The sequence below is a fragment of the Lutra lutra genome, chromosome 9, assembly GCF_902655055.1.
Source record: "Lutra lutra chromosome 9, mLutLut1.2, whole genome shotgun sequence".
NCBI lineage: Eukaryota > Metazoa > Chordata > Mammalia > Carnivora > Mustelidae > Lutra > Lutra lutra.
In genome coordinates, this window is record NC_062286.1 from 49,900,592 (window position 1) to 49,917,923 (window position 17,332).

At 45.8% G+C, this 17,332-nt stretch overlaps 1 non-coding gene across 1 annotated transcript; it reads left to right on the forward strand.

Moving 5' to 3' along the window:
• The first annotated feature begins 15,490 nt into the window (after nt 1–15,490).
• LOC125110208 (U2 spliceosomal RNA) lies at nt 15,491–15,685 on the forward strand. Its single transcript, XR_007130527.1, has one exon. It is a non-coding gene; the product is annotated as a U2 spliceosomal RNA (small nuclear RNA).
• Nucleotides 15,686–17,332: the final 1,647 nt, after the last annotated feature.

Below are 17,332 nucleotides of genomic sequence, written 5' to 3' on the forward strand. Positions count from 1 at the left end.
ACAGTCAGCCCCTTCTGGCTGGCGTTCCCAAACACTCCAGTGCCTCTATACCTACCTGCCTCGTCTCTTAAAATTTCTGCCTAGAATGTTCTTCTCTCTCCTCTTCCAGATAAGAATCCACTGGTGTGCTAGTAAATTGGCTCTCCTAAAAATAAATAAAGAAGCCCAGATTTGTAGCCTTTGCTGATGTACTGTGGTATAAGTACTCCCACCTGCAAGCTACTGACAGGAGGTTACTGAAGAGGAAACTGAGATGAGACGGGCATAGTCTTTTCCTGGGAGCCAGGATGATCTGTAACAACACACCACTGTCCCTCAGCAGATCACCTTTCTTGCTTGAAAATTCCTTTCAGCAAACCCTACATACTGGAACATAGGAGAGACACATCAGTCTATTTCTTCCTCAGAGACTCCAGAAAAAGCTAAACTTGCCAACACCTTGATTTGGGATTTCTGGCTTCCCAAACTACAGAGAATAACTTTCTATTGCTTTAGGCTACCCAGTTTGTGGCCATTTGTAACAGCAACCCTGGGAAACTTATATAGTCCTATGCTTCAGATTTTTCTGTATCAATTCTATATTACTATATATTTTAACTTGAAAATGAAAGTTTTATGGCTCTCCTTTTGCCTACCTATTAAATATTATGTTCGTATCGGCCTTTCTATCCTTACCTCTCACTCCTCCTCAGCTCAGTATGAACTCTCACTCTTTTCTTAGAGATAGGGAAGCAAACCATAAGAGACTCTTAAGGATAAAGAACAAACTGAGGGCTGGTAGAGGGAGGTGGGGGGTGGGCTAAATTGGTGATGGGCATTAAGGAAGACACTTGTAATGAGCACTGAGAGCTGTATATATAAATTCTAATCCTGAAACCAATATTACACTATATGTTAACTAACTAGAATTTAAATAAAATTTTGAAAAAGAAACTTCTTTTTTCTTACAATGTGTCACTTTGCAGTTCCCCTAACATTCCATGTCTTCATATACTCTGCCCCACAGTACTGTCTTCATGAGCACACGGCCAGCGCAGTCACACAAGTCTCCACATTCACAGGGCTCCGTGCTTGGAGTAGAATGCTCTGTAAGGGCTCTCTTGAAATTCTTAATTGTCTCTTTGAATTTCTAAGTGAAGTCCAGTGGGGCAATGAAAGGTATGCCAGGCGCTTAGAGCCTTTGCTCATATGTGGTCCCACCTTTTGGCCACCTGCTCCCTGCCCCTACAGCCCAATAGCTCCCTTCCCACTCTGTGACATCTGCTACCCTCTGCCTGGGTGATAACTGAGTCAGTCCTCCATTGCCCTCCAGCCCAAGCAGCAGCCCAGGGGTATGAGTGGGGAGGGTCAGGTTTGGGCATAAGCCCTGCCGGCCATGGTCACAGCCATCCCTGCCCCCTGGGCTAGCTGTGCCCTGGTGATGTGTTTTGGCAGGTAACTCAGTGGGGGCCTCTCCCCCACCTTTGATCCAGGATCCGAACATGTCCCTGTGTAGAGACTGCAATGTCCTGGGGGTCACCATCACATATGGGTTGGGGCAGTGGCCCAACAGGAAGGGGGACTGATTTCCCAGCTCCCCAGCCACACCTCACATTCTCACTTTGCTCCAGGACACCAAAATTATGTCACTGACCCCACTGTTCTCTCTACCTGGGGTACCCTTCCCCTCTTCTCCTATTTAATACAAAATAACAACAGCAGCAGCAATAATAGTAACTATTATTAACTGAGTTCTTTGCTATTTGCTAAGCACATTAGACTCTAAGGAAGACAAGACATACAGAGATGGTTATAATACCAGGTAGTTGGGGAGCAGAGTAGGTAGAGATGAAGCGGAGATGGCTTCTAGGTGAGGCATCTGAGAGTCGGAAGTTTTGGGCGGTCCCTGAGGGATTCACAGCAACTCAGTGTCCCCCTGACCTCCTTGTTCTGTGGGAGGCCAGGTGGGAGGCTCTGTCCTCGGATAATGGGAACAAGCAGGGAGCAGCCACATGGTCTAGAGAACCATCAGGGAACACATTGTAACACCTCAGGACTAGAGGACCCAGCGTCTTCTGAGGACCTCTTTTGGGTTACTTCTGGATCTTTTTTTTTTTTTTTTTAAGATTTTATTTATTTATTTGTCAGAGAGAGAGAGGGAGAGAGAGCAAGCACAGGCAGACAGAATGGCAGGCAGAGGCAGAGGGAGAAGCAGGCTCCCTGATGAGCAAGGAGCCCGATGCAGGACTCGATCCCAGGACGCTGGGATCATGACCTGAGCCGAAGGCAGCTGCTTAACCAACTGAGCCACCCAGGCGTCCCACTTCTGGATCTTTTTAACTCAAAGAGAGAAGCAACTCATTTGAGAAAGCACTGGGAAGTCTGTCACTCCCAGAAACTTCTCTGCCAGTAAGTAAAACCCCAACTAGTCATTCAGAGGCACGTCCTCGCCTCGCTGCTGTTAGGGAAAGGAAAAGGACATCTCTACAGCTGGGAGAGCCAAACCAGGGGACCCGCACAAGAGGCTAATAGATAATGGAGGCAACTGGCTCTTTTTTGCTAGCTCACTGGGGGCAGAGACCCTTGTCCCAACTTGGGAATACTTTACATCAGGGGTTTTCAGGCTTCAACATGCACCATGGTCAAAATCACCTGGTGCTTTATTAAAACAGAGCTGGGCTCTATCCCCAGAGTTTGATGCAATATGTCTGAGATGGAGCCTGAGAATTCACATTTCTTTTTTTTTTTTAAGACTTTTTTAATTGTCAGAGAGAGAGAGAGAGCCCAAACACAGCAGCGGGAAGGGGCAGAGGGAGAGGGAGAAGCAGACTCCCTACTGAGAAGGGAACCCGATGCAGGGTTTGATCCCAGGACCCTGAGATCATGATCTGAGCCCAACGCAAATGCTTAACTGACTGAACCAACCAGGCGCCCCAGAATTCGCATTTCTAGAAAGTTTCCAAGTGAGGCCAGTGCTGCTGGTCTGGGAGCACACATTGAGATGGACTGCTTCAAGCTGGGACAGAGCATTATAGAGCCTTTGAAAAAATGACTCCACAAACAGAATCTCCCCTGCCCCATCTGCGACCTCCCCACGCACCCCACCTTCCAACCACACCTGGCCTCTTGTGGTTACCCAAATCCTCCTCACTCAAATGTCCGTGCCTTTTTTTTTTTTTTAATGCAGAACCATATAAAAATAAAGTAAGAATCGACTCTAATTCTGCTCTCCAGAGATAGCTGCCACGGATGTTTGGGTATGCCTGGTAGGAAAATTTGAGTTGCCAGCAAGTTACTCTGGAGCAAACTTTGCAAATAAATCTCTCAAATACCCACTTGTAAGTGCTCAAGGATAAAGCAGCCGCACCATTGCCTCAGTAAAAGTGGCACGCAACATTCTCTCACGTCACAACTGACCTTCTAATGAAGGTTGGCCAACTTTTGCAATAATATCTTGTTCTTGTGTGACATTTTATCTATTATTTATTTATTTATTTATTTATTTATTTATTTATTTGTCAGAGATGGGGAAGACAAGCAGAGGGTCAGAGGCAGAGGGAGAAGCAGACTCCCTGCCGAGCAAAGAGCCCAAGGCGGGGCTTGAGTCCAGGACTCCGGGAACATAACCCGAGCTGAAGGTAGCTCCTTAACCAACTGAACCATCCAGGCATCCTCTGCTCAAGGTTTAAAAAAACACAAGTTAAGACTGAAATTCTGATTTTCTGGCTCCAGAATCTACTGTTCCCACATGGTGACATGGCCTCACAGTTGTGACCACAGCATGGTTGACCATTTCCTGAAGTGGTCACTTGACAATAACAGTCAACTGTCTGCCATTTCTAGCAGCTTTTTCTCTAGTGGACATGTACCCTCCCCCACTCTGTCCCAACTGCCCCCTGCCAAATACCTTGGGACAGAAAATGCAGGGAGCTCAAAATCCTCACCTTCAAGGCATTCTTTCCTTGTCACCTCTGTGCCCTGTTGCCAGTCCTCCTCTCCTTCCCACCATTTTCCTGCTCACCCTGACAGGTGGTCACAGAAGACCAGATGGTGAAGGGTAGTGGGGAAGTGTGGGCACCATCCAGCCCGGGGGACCCTGGAGCTGGAGGCCCAGAAGCCATCTCCCCCACTCACTGGGTGATCTGGGACAAGAAACCTGTTTCTTTATCTGTAAGATGTGGATGATAGTAAGGGTGTGGCACTGAGGAAGTGTGCAATAGGTTTAAACAACTTCCATTAATATTTTCACAGCCCAAGGAGAAGAGAGGAGCTTGGGACAGGGAAGAGACTTTGGAGTCACAGGGGAAAAAAATGGTGGCAAAGGTAGGTAGAGCCAAAGATAAATGATTATCAGCAAATCCTGAGCACTACTAAGGCCATTTGGGCCCAGGTGATCTGACGGTGATCACAACCTCATCAGCTCTTCTCTTTGTTCTACTTGTAAGATGTCCCTGCCCGCTTCCCGCAGCCTCCTCCCTGCCGACCGTCACCCGGCTGGTAGCTCTTGTGCGCACGCGCGGTACCTGCTGCCGGAAGTGACCTTCTGCCAGGTGTGCACAGGGCTCCTTGCTCACTTGCTGCACGACTTTATTCCACTGCTCCCTTGTGCTTCGGCCTTCTCTGGCCACTTGGTCTGAACCGGCAAATGCTCTCGCTGCCTCCCCGCTCCCACCCCTACATTGTCCGTTTCCCACCCCTGCTCTCCATTTCTCCTTCGCACGTTTCACCTTTTAAATACTACATAGTTTAGTGATCCGAAGGGGCACGTGCACCCGAATGTTTATAGCAGCAATGTCTACAATAGCCAAACTATGGAAAGAACCTAGATGTCCATCAACAGACGAATGGATAAAGAAGATGTGGTATATATACACAATGGAATACTATGCAGCCATCAAAAGAAATGAAATCTTGCCATTTGCGACGACGTGGATGGAACTAGAGGGTATCATGCTTAGCGAAATAAGTCAATCGGAGAAAGACAACTATCATATGATCTCCCTGATATGAGGGAGAGGAGATGCAACATGGGGGGTTGAGGGGGTAGGAGAAGAGTAAATGAAACAAGATGGGATTGGGAGGGAGACAAACCATAAGTGACTCTTAATCTCACAAAACAAACTGAGGGTTGATGGGGGGAGGGGGTTGGGAGAGGGGGGTGGGGTTATGGATATTGGGGAGGGTATGTGCTATGGTGAGTGCTGTGAAGTGTGTAAACCTGGCGATTCGCAGACCTGTACCCCTGGGGATAAAAATATATGTTTATAAAGCTGTAAAAAAAAAATAAATAAATACTACATAGTTTATATCTCATCTTAATTACTAAGATTGCCCCCCCCACCCCCCGCAAGAATGGTAGCTCTATCAGGGCAAAAATTCTTGTCTCTTTTGTTCACAGTTACTTCCACTGCGCTAAAACAATGCCTGACCCAATAACCATCTGTTAAATAAAGGAATAAATAATACAGTAATTTTTGCTCGGCAGCTCACTCACTTCCCGGACTGAGTTTTCTGTATTTTGCTATCAGCAAGCATCAGTTAAGAATCAGGAGGTCAAAGGATGGTTCCTCATCTCTCTACAGCTCATTGCAGTTTAAGAAGCCCTTAGACATAGGCAGCATCAGAATCACTGGAGAGTGTGTTCCAACAGGCTCCTGGGCCCCACCCCAGAGTTTCTGATTCCACAGGTCTGAGCAGGGCCTGAGCTCCAGCGCTGCTGACAGCCTCCCTGGTGCCAATCCCAGGACCACACTGTGGTACAAGTGTCCAGATCAGGAGCAAGCCAGGACCAAGTCCCTCCTTGCAGCAGTGACAAAGTGTCTGGTGTATTTCCAGCTCAGCACACCTTTCATCATTGTCTCTCCAGAATGGGTTTCCCCCCGTCCCACCTTAGACTCCCACCTGAGCTTTCCTTGACATGCTCAAGAAGGCCCCAGAGGCCATCGGGTGGCAAACACCTGCTATAGCTCTGGCCAGGCTGGCTCTCAGACCCTCTGCCACTGTCACCAGCCTCTTCCACAGCCTCAGCGACACTCCTAATTCATTCCTTCTGCTTTCCTTCCTTCCCTCCCCTCCCCATGGCTTTTCAGTCATTCAAGTCCTGCTTTCATCACTACCATGGGTTTGCCCATCAGGCTCTCCAGGTCCATGACTAGCTCAAGCCCAGAAGCAACTGCGAGGTCCACTAGTCTCAGAGCAGCAGCAGGTTCCAACCCATCTTCACTAAAGCAGTGGGAGGCTGAAAGGAGCCTGATAGGTAAGCGTCTTCCCAGTGCGAGCAAAGGCTGAAGGTTCTGGGGTAGGAGAAGCAGGGGGAGAGATGGAAGCAACCCACAAAGAGAAATGGAAGAGAGTTTGTGACAGGAACCAGTGACACCAGGAGGTTATGGAAGGAACAAGGGGATCCAATGGGGGCAAAGGATTTTAATCCAAAAGACACACATGAAGAGTTGACTGTGCATCAGGCATAGTTCTAAGATCCTCACATTTATTAACTCTCTTTAATCCCTGCAACAACCCTATCAGGTGTTTTGACAACAGGAAAGTTTACCTCAAGTAAACTTACCACTCCCCACCGTGAGGCTCCACTCCTCCCTCGCAGAGTCTGGTTCTGAGCTGGTGCCTTGAGTTCACAGTTAGGAGCTGGATGACCTGAGCCCAAACTGCAATTTTCACTTTGCCTGCTAGGCTCTGCCTTTCCTGGGCTTGTCCCTTCTCTCCCCTCCTCACTCCAGCAAGTCCGGTCTTAGCCCGTGTTACTACTAAATGCCAGCCTCCCTATCTGTGGACAGGAAGTCCTGGCTTCAAAGAACACCTGCTTTTTACCTCTTTTGGCAACTGCCGGGATTTGGAGCCAGGTGAGGTGTGAGCCAAGCACAACTCATGGTAACGAACCGAAAATCTGTTGGCCCTGTCAGAACCAGTTGGTGGTGGGGGGACCTAAAAAAGTACCTGTTCCTGGTCCCACCTCGGACCTCCTGAAGCCAAATCAACAGAGATGAGGGAACATTTAAAAGCCCAGGGGGTGGAATTCCATGAGCCAGGGCAAGAGCAGGATAAGATGAGGGAAATATTCTACACGTCCAGCTTGCATAGCTTTCAGCAAAGCCACTCTGCAATTGCCCGTTGTTATCACAATAATGACAGTAATAATAATGACAAAGATAACCAGCCATTTTTGTTTGTTCCTTTCAGTTGTGAGGCTGAGTGCATTCTCCATCCTTCTGTAGAGCACGCACTCAGAGATGGATTCAGCTTTCTGCCTTTAGTCATCATATCTTGGCGTTTGAGGTTGCAGCCAGAGAAGAGTAAAGGTCGAGAGCTCTGGGACCTTCGTATATTTGGAAGCTGTGACTTCAAGCTACCTCCAGGCTCAGAGTTGGTAGGAACAAACTGATTGGAGAATAGCTTCAAGCAGGTTAATTTAAAGCAGCATATTTTAGCCCCAATCCCATACCTTATATTTTATTTGCTTTAAATTATTGACCTGAAACCACTTTGGAATGTGTAGCTGAACGCCCTCCCTGCTCCTAGGAATCGAAGGGAGCGCATTGAAGGCAACAATTCTTGTCTATGCTGCTGAGCAAGTGTCATCTTTTACCGACTCGCCTTAACAGATCAGCCCAACTGTTGTCACAAAGCATGACCCTTCGAGACCTACCCTTCTAGGATCAACATTGGCCTTTGTTTGTTCCTACATTTAGCTGGCTCATTGTCGATAGTCATAAGTTCTGTAAGTTATGACAGTCAGTAAGTTCTGTCATTCAGTTACTCAGCGATTCTCATCCCAGGGCAGTTTTGCCCAGGAAACACTTGGCAATGTCCAGAGATATTTTTCATTGTCACAACTGCAGAGGGGGGCAGAGGACGCCACTGGCATCTAGTATGGAGAGACCAGGAAAGCTACTAACAACCAGAATGCCCAGGACAGCCCCCGCAACAGAATTATCTGGCCCAAAGTGTTAAGAGTGCCAGAGTTGAAAATCCTTGAGTCACCTGGAAATACATTTTAAGATGATTATATTTCAGAAGGTTCAACAGGAGGTTACATTACTTAATATTATAGTTCATGGTTTGTTTTTTTTTTTATTTATTTGACAGAGATCACAAGTAGGCAGAGAGGCAGACAGATAGAGAGAGAGGGAGAAGCAGGCTCCCTGCAGAGCACAGAGCCCGATGTGGGGCTCGATCCCAGGACACTGGGACCATGACCTGAGCCGAAGGCAGAGGCTTTAACCCACTGAGCCACCCAGGTGCCCCTAGTTCATGGTTTTTTAATGGTATGTCAGGCAGGCAATTGGTCAAAATTCTTTGAAGCTCTTCCAAATTAAATATTTTACAGTCTTGCCTTTGTGTGAAGAACATTGAGGCCTTCACGACCTACACACGAAGCTTCCCCTTAGTATCCACAGGGTACTTTTCTGAGGGAAATCTTGGCCCTCCCTGTGTGCCTGGCATATGGTCTGATTAGTAGCTTTAAATTTCATAGAAGAATGTCCTCTCTGTCCTCAGTTGGGTTCACAGAGTCACCTTTAATCAACATTCCTATCCACACCCAATTTCTTGCCTACCCATGTGGCAGGGGCTGTCGAGAACCCAACACCCTTAGACTCTCTTCCACAACGAGAACCTACAGTCTCTATCAGCACTCCCCACACACCCCTTGATGTCTAAATGTGGTCCCACTGTGTGTGCCCCTTCTGGGCTGATGCGGTTGAGAAGCAAGCACAGCATCCCCTCGTCTTCCCCATTCACTGACGGGGAGTGGAGCCAGCAGGAGGCTAGAGCTCAGGTCCCTGAGTCAGCCTTTGGAGGAGAGCCACCCACTCCCTAGGAACATCTGCTTGGATTGCATGGTAGCAGAACTACCCTTACGGTAAGCCACTGAGACGTCAAGGTTTGTGTGTTATAGTAATAATAGTAGTAATACAGCAGTTACTGCCAGTGGTCTCCAAATGCACCTCAAACCCTTCACTTCCTGCTTTCTTAATTGGTGATAAAAATTACTCTTTACGGAGGAGAATCCTCCGAAGCAGGAGGCAGCAAACTACGGCACGTGGGCCAGTTCCAGCCTGCTGCCTACGTTCCTATAGCTGGAGCCCACAAGGTGAGAACGGTTTTCGCACATTTGAATGCCTGAAAGAAAAAGGAACCGTAAAGAATAATATTTAGTGACACACGTACTCAAATGTTCTGTCATTGCCTTGCCTGTGCTGGAACTCTGTCTCACAAAATCTCCTTGACTGCCTATCTGGTCATGGGTCTCAGCAGCCATCACCTCCTCTCTTTGAAGAGGGGAGAGCTGCCCACAGAGGCACAGGCAGTCTTCCCACTCCTCGACTAGCTTCTTGTCCAGCTCTCCGCCCCTATCACCAGCCCCACGGACCAGTAGTGATGGCAGCTCCCACCACCAGACAGACATCTTGCTTCAAACTGGCTCAGCAATGCCATGCCACACCCCCCACCTTCCACAGACTTCCACACCAGCCCCCTTGGCGGGGTAAGTCCAGTGACAAGGTGTGCCTGGCCTCCAGATTTCCCTGCAAGTTTCAGCTCATCTACCAGCACTACGGCTGGTTAATGACTGTTCTGTGAGCCTTCAGATCTCCTTCTCAGGCCTGTGCTCTCCCAGTCTCTCCCACAACCGTGAACCAGTCTACTTCCTCCAAGCTCCTTGCTCTATGTTCCTCGTGTTTAACTTCCATGACTGAGCTCGGACCAGTACAAATGATGGAACACGTTTCACTGCAAATAGGGTTTACAGTAAAGAACACTTCTCTACCAGACCTCCTAACTTCTGATACTGGCTGCCCGTGATATTCTTGGTAAGTGAAATTGTCCTCATTTCTAGATTCCCACCTGAGGAAGAAACATCTCTATTCATGCAAATTTCTGGTACCATGAAAAGTTCTCAAGCTTTGGTCCAACAGCAAGGTGCAGGCTGTGTTACGGGCGGGTGGGCTCTGCGCCACTTTGAGCCACCTCCTTCTTCCTTCCTCCCCAGAGAGGTGGTGTGGCCAGCCCCGAAGGTTCTCCTCTCAGGAGACAGAGGTTAGTGATTTCGATTGCTGCTTGGGACCAAAAACCACCCTGCTGATGCAGTATTTCTAGATCTCCTGTCAGTCCCAGCAAAAGAGATCCTGAACAGGGTCTTAAATAACATTGCCCTTCTTGTAGATTTTGAGAAATGTTGGAATTCGGTCATTAATGATTCATTCTTTGGGGCTATAGGCAATCTCAAATACATCTGCTTTTGGAGTCTTTTTTTTTTTTTTTTTTTTTTTTTTGCTTTTGGAGTCTTTTAAAAATACAAATGCTGGGGCTCCTGGGTGGCTCAGTGTGTTAAGCCTCTGCCTTTGGCTCAGGTCATGGTCTCAGGGTCCTGGGATCGAGCCCCACATCTGGCTCTCTACTCAGCAGGGAGCCTGTTTCTCCCTTTCTGCCCGCCTCTCTGCCTACTTGTGATATCTCTCTCTCTCTGTCAAGTAAATAAATAAAACCTTAAAAAAAAAAATACAAATTCTTCTCAGGTGCCTGTGTAGCTCAGTCGATTAAGCATCTGCCTTCAGCTCAGGTCAGGATCCCAGAGTCCTGGGATAGAGCCTTGTTGTGGGCTCCCTGCTCAGTGGGGAGTCTGCATCTTCCTCTCCCTCTGCCGCTCACCCTCTTCGTTCTCTCTCTCTCTCAAATAAATAAATAAAATCTTTAAAAAAATACAAATGCTGGGGCGCCTGGGTGGCTCAGTGGTTAAGCCTCTGCCTTCGGCTCAGGTCATGATCCCAGCGTCCTGGGATCGAGCCCCACACCGGGCTCTCTGCTCAGCAGGGAGCCTGCTTCCTCCTCTCTCTCTGCCTGCCTCTCTGCCTACTTGTGATCTGTCTGTCAAATAAATAAATAAATAAATCTTTTAAAAAAATACAAATGCTTTTCAAAGCAGTAATAGCATATCACCATCTAGTTCTCCTTTGTGCTAGAGAATGTTCTAGACACATTCCAGAGACTAACTCACCTAAGCCTCACCGCAACTATCTGAAGGAGTTAGTTTTATAATCATCCCTTCTTTTTCAGATAAAGAAACTGAGGCACAGAATAGTTCAGTAGCTTGCCCAAGCTCTCCTAGCCAGTTAGGACCAGGACTGGAACCCCAGCAGTGTGGCTCTGGAGTCTGTATTTAACCAGCATGTTGTATTGTATCTTTGTGGAGAGAAGTGGATTTGGTTTGATTTTATTTATTCATTGATTTAGTTGATGAATATCTATTGAGGACTTATTATGTGCTAGGTAGTTTGCCAGGCCCTGTGGATATGGCAGTGAAGGCACCCTCCCTTCCCCTCCCCCACCCTGCCACCATGGATGGGGTCCCTTCTATCCTAGACCCATTTGCAGTCTCATATCCATTGACTTTTGCATTGTCTGGGATTTCCAGCCTGCAGAATACTTTGAAAAACGGTGTGCAAATAGTAATAATAACTACCATTTATTAAGTGTGTCCTACGTGCTAAATCTTGCGTTTGTTTCTGCAAGGACCTGCCTGGTTTCCCACAAAGTAATACCAACTACCCCACCCTGTCATGCTTTAGCCAGCCCTCCACAGTCCACCACTTAACCACCTTCCTGCCCAGGACCAGCTCAGACCCATCCTAATTTCTGTGCTGTCTTGTGCTTGGCTTGGAGGGAGGAGAGAGATTGGGGCAGGACCCCTATTGGTCCTAGAACTTGGAAGCTGTCATTACACTGGCATTAAGTCAAATGATCCTTTCCTTTCACTGAAAAAAGACTGGAATTTTTTAAAGAAAGGTTTTTAAGTGTTTACGGAGAACTTCTTTAAGAAGACTTTTTAAAAATCTTGTTTCTGTTATCACTACTTACCTGTACAACATCAAAACATGCTTACAGAAACCAGAGTAAAAGAAAAGTTTTTATCTCAAATTCTCCCTTTGCCCCACTACCCCTCTTAGCCTTGCATTCACTCTTACCTATTGTTGGTGGGCATCGATACGGAATGAGGGAGCCCCAGATTTGGGTTCTGATTCCTTCGCTCTGTAAGCCATAAGAGCTCAGGGAAGTGTCTCACCTCTCAAGGCTTCAGCTTCTCATTTGAAAATGGGAGAGGGGTTGGCTGTGAGGATGGAGCAAACGAGGGAAGCACAGTGTTTTCCTCTGGCCTGGTGAACTGGTAAAAATGATTAGTCCCCCACATGGACCTCAAAGAGGCCGTCCAAGTGTCCTTCTAGAACTCTGAGGCCTGACTATATGTTGGGAAGTTGCCCCCATTCCTCCTAACCTACCTCATCTGGAGGACCACTGTAAGACACTGTTATGGAAACACAGGGGCCAGTGGAGGAGAACTACAGGAGCTAAGCCCCTCGGTTCATACTGAGAAAACTCAGTCCCAGATACAACAAGCTCTTTGCCTCACCCAGTGAGTTACAGTTGAACTGAAATTGAGCCAGGTATCCTGATTCTCAGCTGAGAAGCTTTGTTCTGAGTAGTTCTCCACGTAGGTCTCTTTGGGCATTCCTTAATCTGTGGGAAGAACTTTGGAAAGACTAGAGCAAATCCACCAAGCATCCAGTGGTGCCAAGCCCAAAGGCCCATACCCCAGTTGCTCTTCACTCTTTACCCCCACCCTTGAACTCTCTTCTGAACTCTAGACTTACAGAGTTTGCTGAGTATAGGACAGCACCTGGATATCTCACAGAACTCTAAACAGTTCAGAACTGAGGTCAAAATCTTCTTCCCCAAACACATTTTTTCTCCCATATTCTCCATATTGCTTAATGGACTCTCCACTCATCAAACCAGACCCCAGACCTCCTCCTGACCCTTGTCTACCCATCTTCTCTCCACAATTAATCCATTTTTTAGCCTATCCATTTGAGAGGGGTTCACTAATCAGTGCCCAGAGCCTGCTGTGCTCACATCCAACTCTAGGCCAACCACGCCCCTCCCTGAGACCAGGTCCAAAAGCTGGTGCCAAGGTTGGAAAAGGGAAAATGGTGCTTAAGGAACAAAGGCTCCCTTCTGCCTTATCTCCAGCCAATCTGGATCCTAGGAGAAACTTGTTTAAATGCTTTGAGGAAGACAGGTATACAATTTGGTATTATCTAACATCTTCACTAAATGTTTGGAAAGCCCAAATTAAAATTCTGGGATGGGACACATTTATTTTCCAAACAAGAGAAAGGTAGACTGTTCATCTTGTGTGCTCATCCCTCTGTCCTAGGAGTCAAGTCCTGTTCTGGATGATCAATTCCCCAAAGGGCTGAAATTGCCACTAAAAACCAGTTGGGAACAGCTGCAACCACCTCTGGGAAGACCAAAGGCCACTAAGGGCCTGACCAGGGATTGGTCTTTAAATCCAATTGTATTAAAGGCAGAGAACTTTTTCATTGTTAAGTAATTAAGTTCATTTCTCCTTAACTTTCCATAATGTCTTCGGTTTTCACTATTCTCCAGAAACTACCCTTACCATGTTACCACTGATTACCAGTTTGCTTATGATGCACTTTCTTGCCTAACTCCAACTTGGGCTCCGGAGTTTTTACCACTTTCTAAGCCCCCTTATTCTTTTTCTTTAGTTTGTATTCTTTTTTTTTAGTCTTAAACTTCCCTTCTTAACTGGTTCTCATCTCCTTCCATTTCCCTTGATCCCTCCCCTGGATCTCTTGAAGATTCCACTCTCTCTTCCCATCCTCTAAATGCCAGTGTTTGCCAAGGACCAGTGCCTGGATCTCCCTTTGTCTCTCTCTACAACTTCTCCCTCAAAGAACCACCACTCCACCCTAATTAACCCCAACAATGTCTCTTGTAGGTGAACTGCTCACAGGTATTGTCATCTGTAATAACCCATCCCAATTTCCTTGCTTTTCTTAAGACCAGTGTCATTCTTTTATCTCCAAGTTCAACACTGAGGGAGTGTCTCTGCCTCTTCCCACTCCTTTGTCCTCCTTATTCAATCAGACCCCAAGTCTGTCCCCTTGTCCAGCTAAATCTTCCAACTCCACTCTTGTTTCCATTGCCACCACTGTAAAATGAGCCTTCAAGGCATGCCTACATAAAAATCTCAGCCTTTGGGACCCCTGGGTGGCTCAGTTGGTTAAGCATCTGCCTTCAGCTCAGGTGATGATTCGAGTCCTGGGATCAAGTCCCACATCGGGCTCCCTGCTTGGCAGGGAGTCTGTTTCTCCCTCCCCTTCTACCTGCCAGTTTCCTTGCTTGTGCTCTCTCTCTCTCTATGTCAAATAAATAAATAAAATATTTTTTTAAAAATATCTCAGCCTTCTAACTGGTCTCTGCTGTCATAATCCTGAGTCCTGACTCTAGGCTATATGAAAAGGTCATATTTGGCTCTTATACTCCCTTTAGATCCAAATAAAACATTTGAGTCATTCTGATCATTTCTTCTTTGGATTCACAACTTTTTTAAAAAAAGATTTTATTTATTTATTTGACAAAGAGAGACACAGCGAGAGCAGGAACACAAACGGGAGGAGTGGGAAAGGGAGAAGCAGGCTCCCTGCCAATCAGGGAGCCCAATTCGGGGCTCGATCCCAGGACTCTGAGATCATGACCTGAGCTGAAGGCAGATGCTTAATGACCGAGCCACCCAGGTGCCCCTGGATTCACAACTTTTAAGTCAGATGCCAAGAATGAACTCACCTTCCATCAATCCCTATACCAGTGATATGATGGGATATTAGATTAATCCTCCTGTTGATAATTAAAGATCCTAGACCAAAAAAAATGTTAAACAACTGTTTGAAGACACTGGAGATCAGTTTTGGACAGACTGGAGGGGATTTGACCTTTAAAAGAAGGATAACACACTAGATTAGATTTGTATTTACCCATCTTCTCCTTAAGGATGGTGTGTTGTGGTGAATGGAAACAGAGCTCAAACAGAAAGCATCAGTCTTACTTAGCTAAGTGACAGGTCAGAATTTAGGGCTACCAAAGCAGCTGGACATTTAAGGGGGGAAATCTTGGAAAGGAGGGAGTCACAGAGAATGAATCCCAAAATCTGTGTAAAAATTCCCTTCAAACCCTTGGACAACTCTGAACTGGACATGTTCAGGGAAAGAATCCAAGAAATCCAGCAGAAAGCAGCAACTTAAAAGACTGAAAGTCCATACGAGATTTCAACAGCTGCCTGATACTGAGGAGAAAGAGTCTGAAGTTTAATACCACCAATTTAGAGAACCCTGGTTTTCTTATTTATTTATTTATTTATTTATTTTGTCAGAGAGAGAGAGAGAGAGATTGCGCCAGCAGGAGAACACAAGCAGGCAGAGCTGCAGGCAGAGGCAGAGTCAGAGAGAGAAGCAGGCTCCCCACTGAGCAAGGAGCCCAATGCGGGACTCGATCCCAGGACCCTGGGATCATGACCTGAGCTGAAGGCAGCGGCTTAACCAACTGAACCACCCAGGCATCCTGAGAACCCTGGTTTTCTAATGAAACCCCAGAAGAGCCGTATCTTAGTAGTAAGAATTCCATCCCAAGACTAAAAGCTATCGATTCTTGGCCTTTTGGATAAGATCACGTGTAGTATCTGTTCTTATCAGTTTTATATCTGCTACATCTGCTGTCGAAGAATAAAAGATAAATTCTAGGATTAAGAGAAAAACAACCTAGCTATATAACAGAGCCTAAATGAAGTCTCTAAGTGATCCATTAGCAATTTAACTGCCATCTAGAACAAAACTCAACCCTCTCTGGAGTAAAATAACTAAACTCAGAGTCTCCACAATGTAACATCCACAATACAGAATGTACAATAAAAAAACTATTAGACTTATGAAAAAGCAGGAAACTATACCCCATAATCAAGAGAAAATGAGAAAACAGTCAGTAGCAATCCATATGTTGTAATTAGCAGACAAAATTTTTAAATAACTATGATAAATATGTTAAAGCCTCTCTGGAGTGATACAATGGATGAAAGGATAGGAAGTTTCAGGAGAGCTACAAAAATCCTAAAAAATAACCAAGTGGGGATTTAAAAACTAAAAATTCTAATATTTACAATCTTTAAAAATATGTATTGAGTAAGATTAAGAGTAGATTAGACAATGTAGAAGAAAAGATGGGTGAATCTGGGGCGCCTGGGTGGCTCAGTGGGTTAAAGCCTCTGCTTTCAGCTCGGGTCATGATCCCAGGGTCCTGGGATCGAGCCCCATATCTGGCTCTCCGCTCAGCCGGGAGCCTGCTTCCTTCCTCTCTCTCTCTCTGCCTGCCTCTCTGCCTACTTGTGATCTCTCTCTCTCTGTCAAATAAATAAATAAAGTCTTTAAAAAAAAAAAAGATGGGTGAATCTAATAATAGATCAATAACATCATCCAAACTGAATCACAGAGAGAAAAAACACTGAAAGAAATGAAAATAACCTTATGATTTTTGAAGTAGTAAGAAGTCTAACACTCAGGCTGGAATCCCAGAAAGAGACAAGAGAGAGAATTGAACAGAAGGAATGTTCTTTAAAGAAATATGGACCATGGGGCGCCTGGGTGGCTCAGTGGGTTAAGCCGCTGCCTTCGGCTCAGGTCATGATCTCAGGGTCCTGGGATCGAGCCCCGCATTCGGGCTCTCTGCTCAGCAGGGAGCCTGCTTCCTCCTCTCTCTCTGCCTGCCTCTCTGCCTGCTTGTGATCTCTCTCTGTCAAATAAATAAATAAAATCTTTAAAAAAAAAAAAAAAGAAATATGGACCAAAATTGTTTCCAAATATTATTGAAAATATCAATTTATAGACCTAAGAGTAGGACAAATACAAAGAAAACGACATTATCATTTAAATTTAGAAAATCAAAGAAAGAGAAAATCTTAAAAGCCACAAAAAGGGGTGAACCATTACATACAGAGGAGCAGTGATAAGAATGACAACTAATTTCTCACCAGAGACAATAGAAACCAGAAGACAATAGGGTGATAGCCATAAAATGTTGAAAGAAAAACCCTGTTAAACTAGAAATCTGTATCCAGTGAAAATATTCTTTAAAATTAAAAGTGATTACTTGTTGAGGATGTGTTTATAAAGGAATTAGGGAAAAAAATAAGTGAAAAGTTACATTGTTAACACTACAGAGATGATATTACTACTCAGTGATTTCACTCAATTACTTAGAAAATACCCTGGTTCCATGAGAGATTGTGGACTCTGAGAAACAAACTGAGGGTTTTGGAGGGGAGGGGAGTGGGGGGTTGGGTGAGCGGTGAGCCTGGTGGTGGGTATTGTGGAGGGCATGTATGGCATGGAGCACTGGGTGTGGTGCATAAACAATGAATGCTGGAACACTGAAAATAAATAAAATAAAATAAAATGGAAAAAAAATTAAAAGTGAAATAAGGGTATTTCAG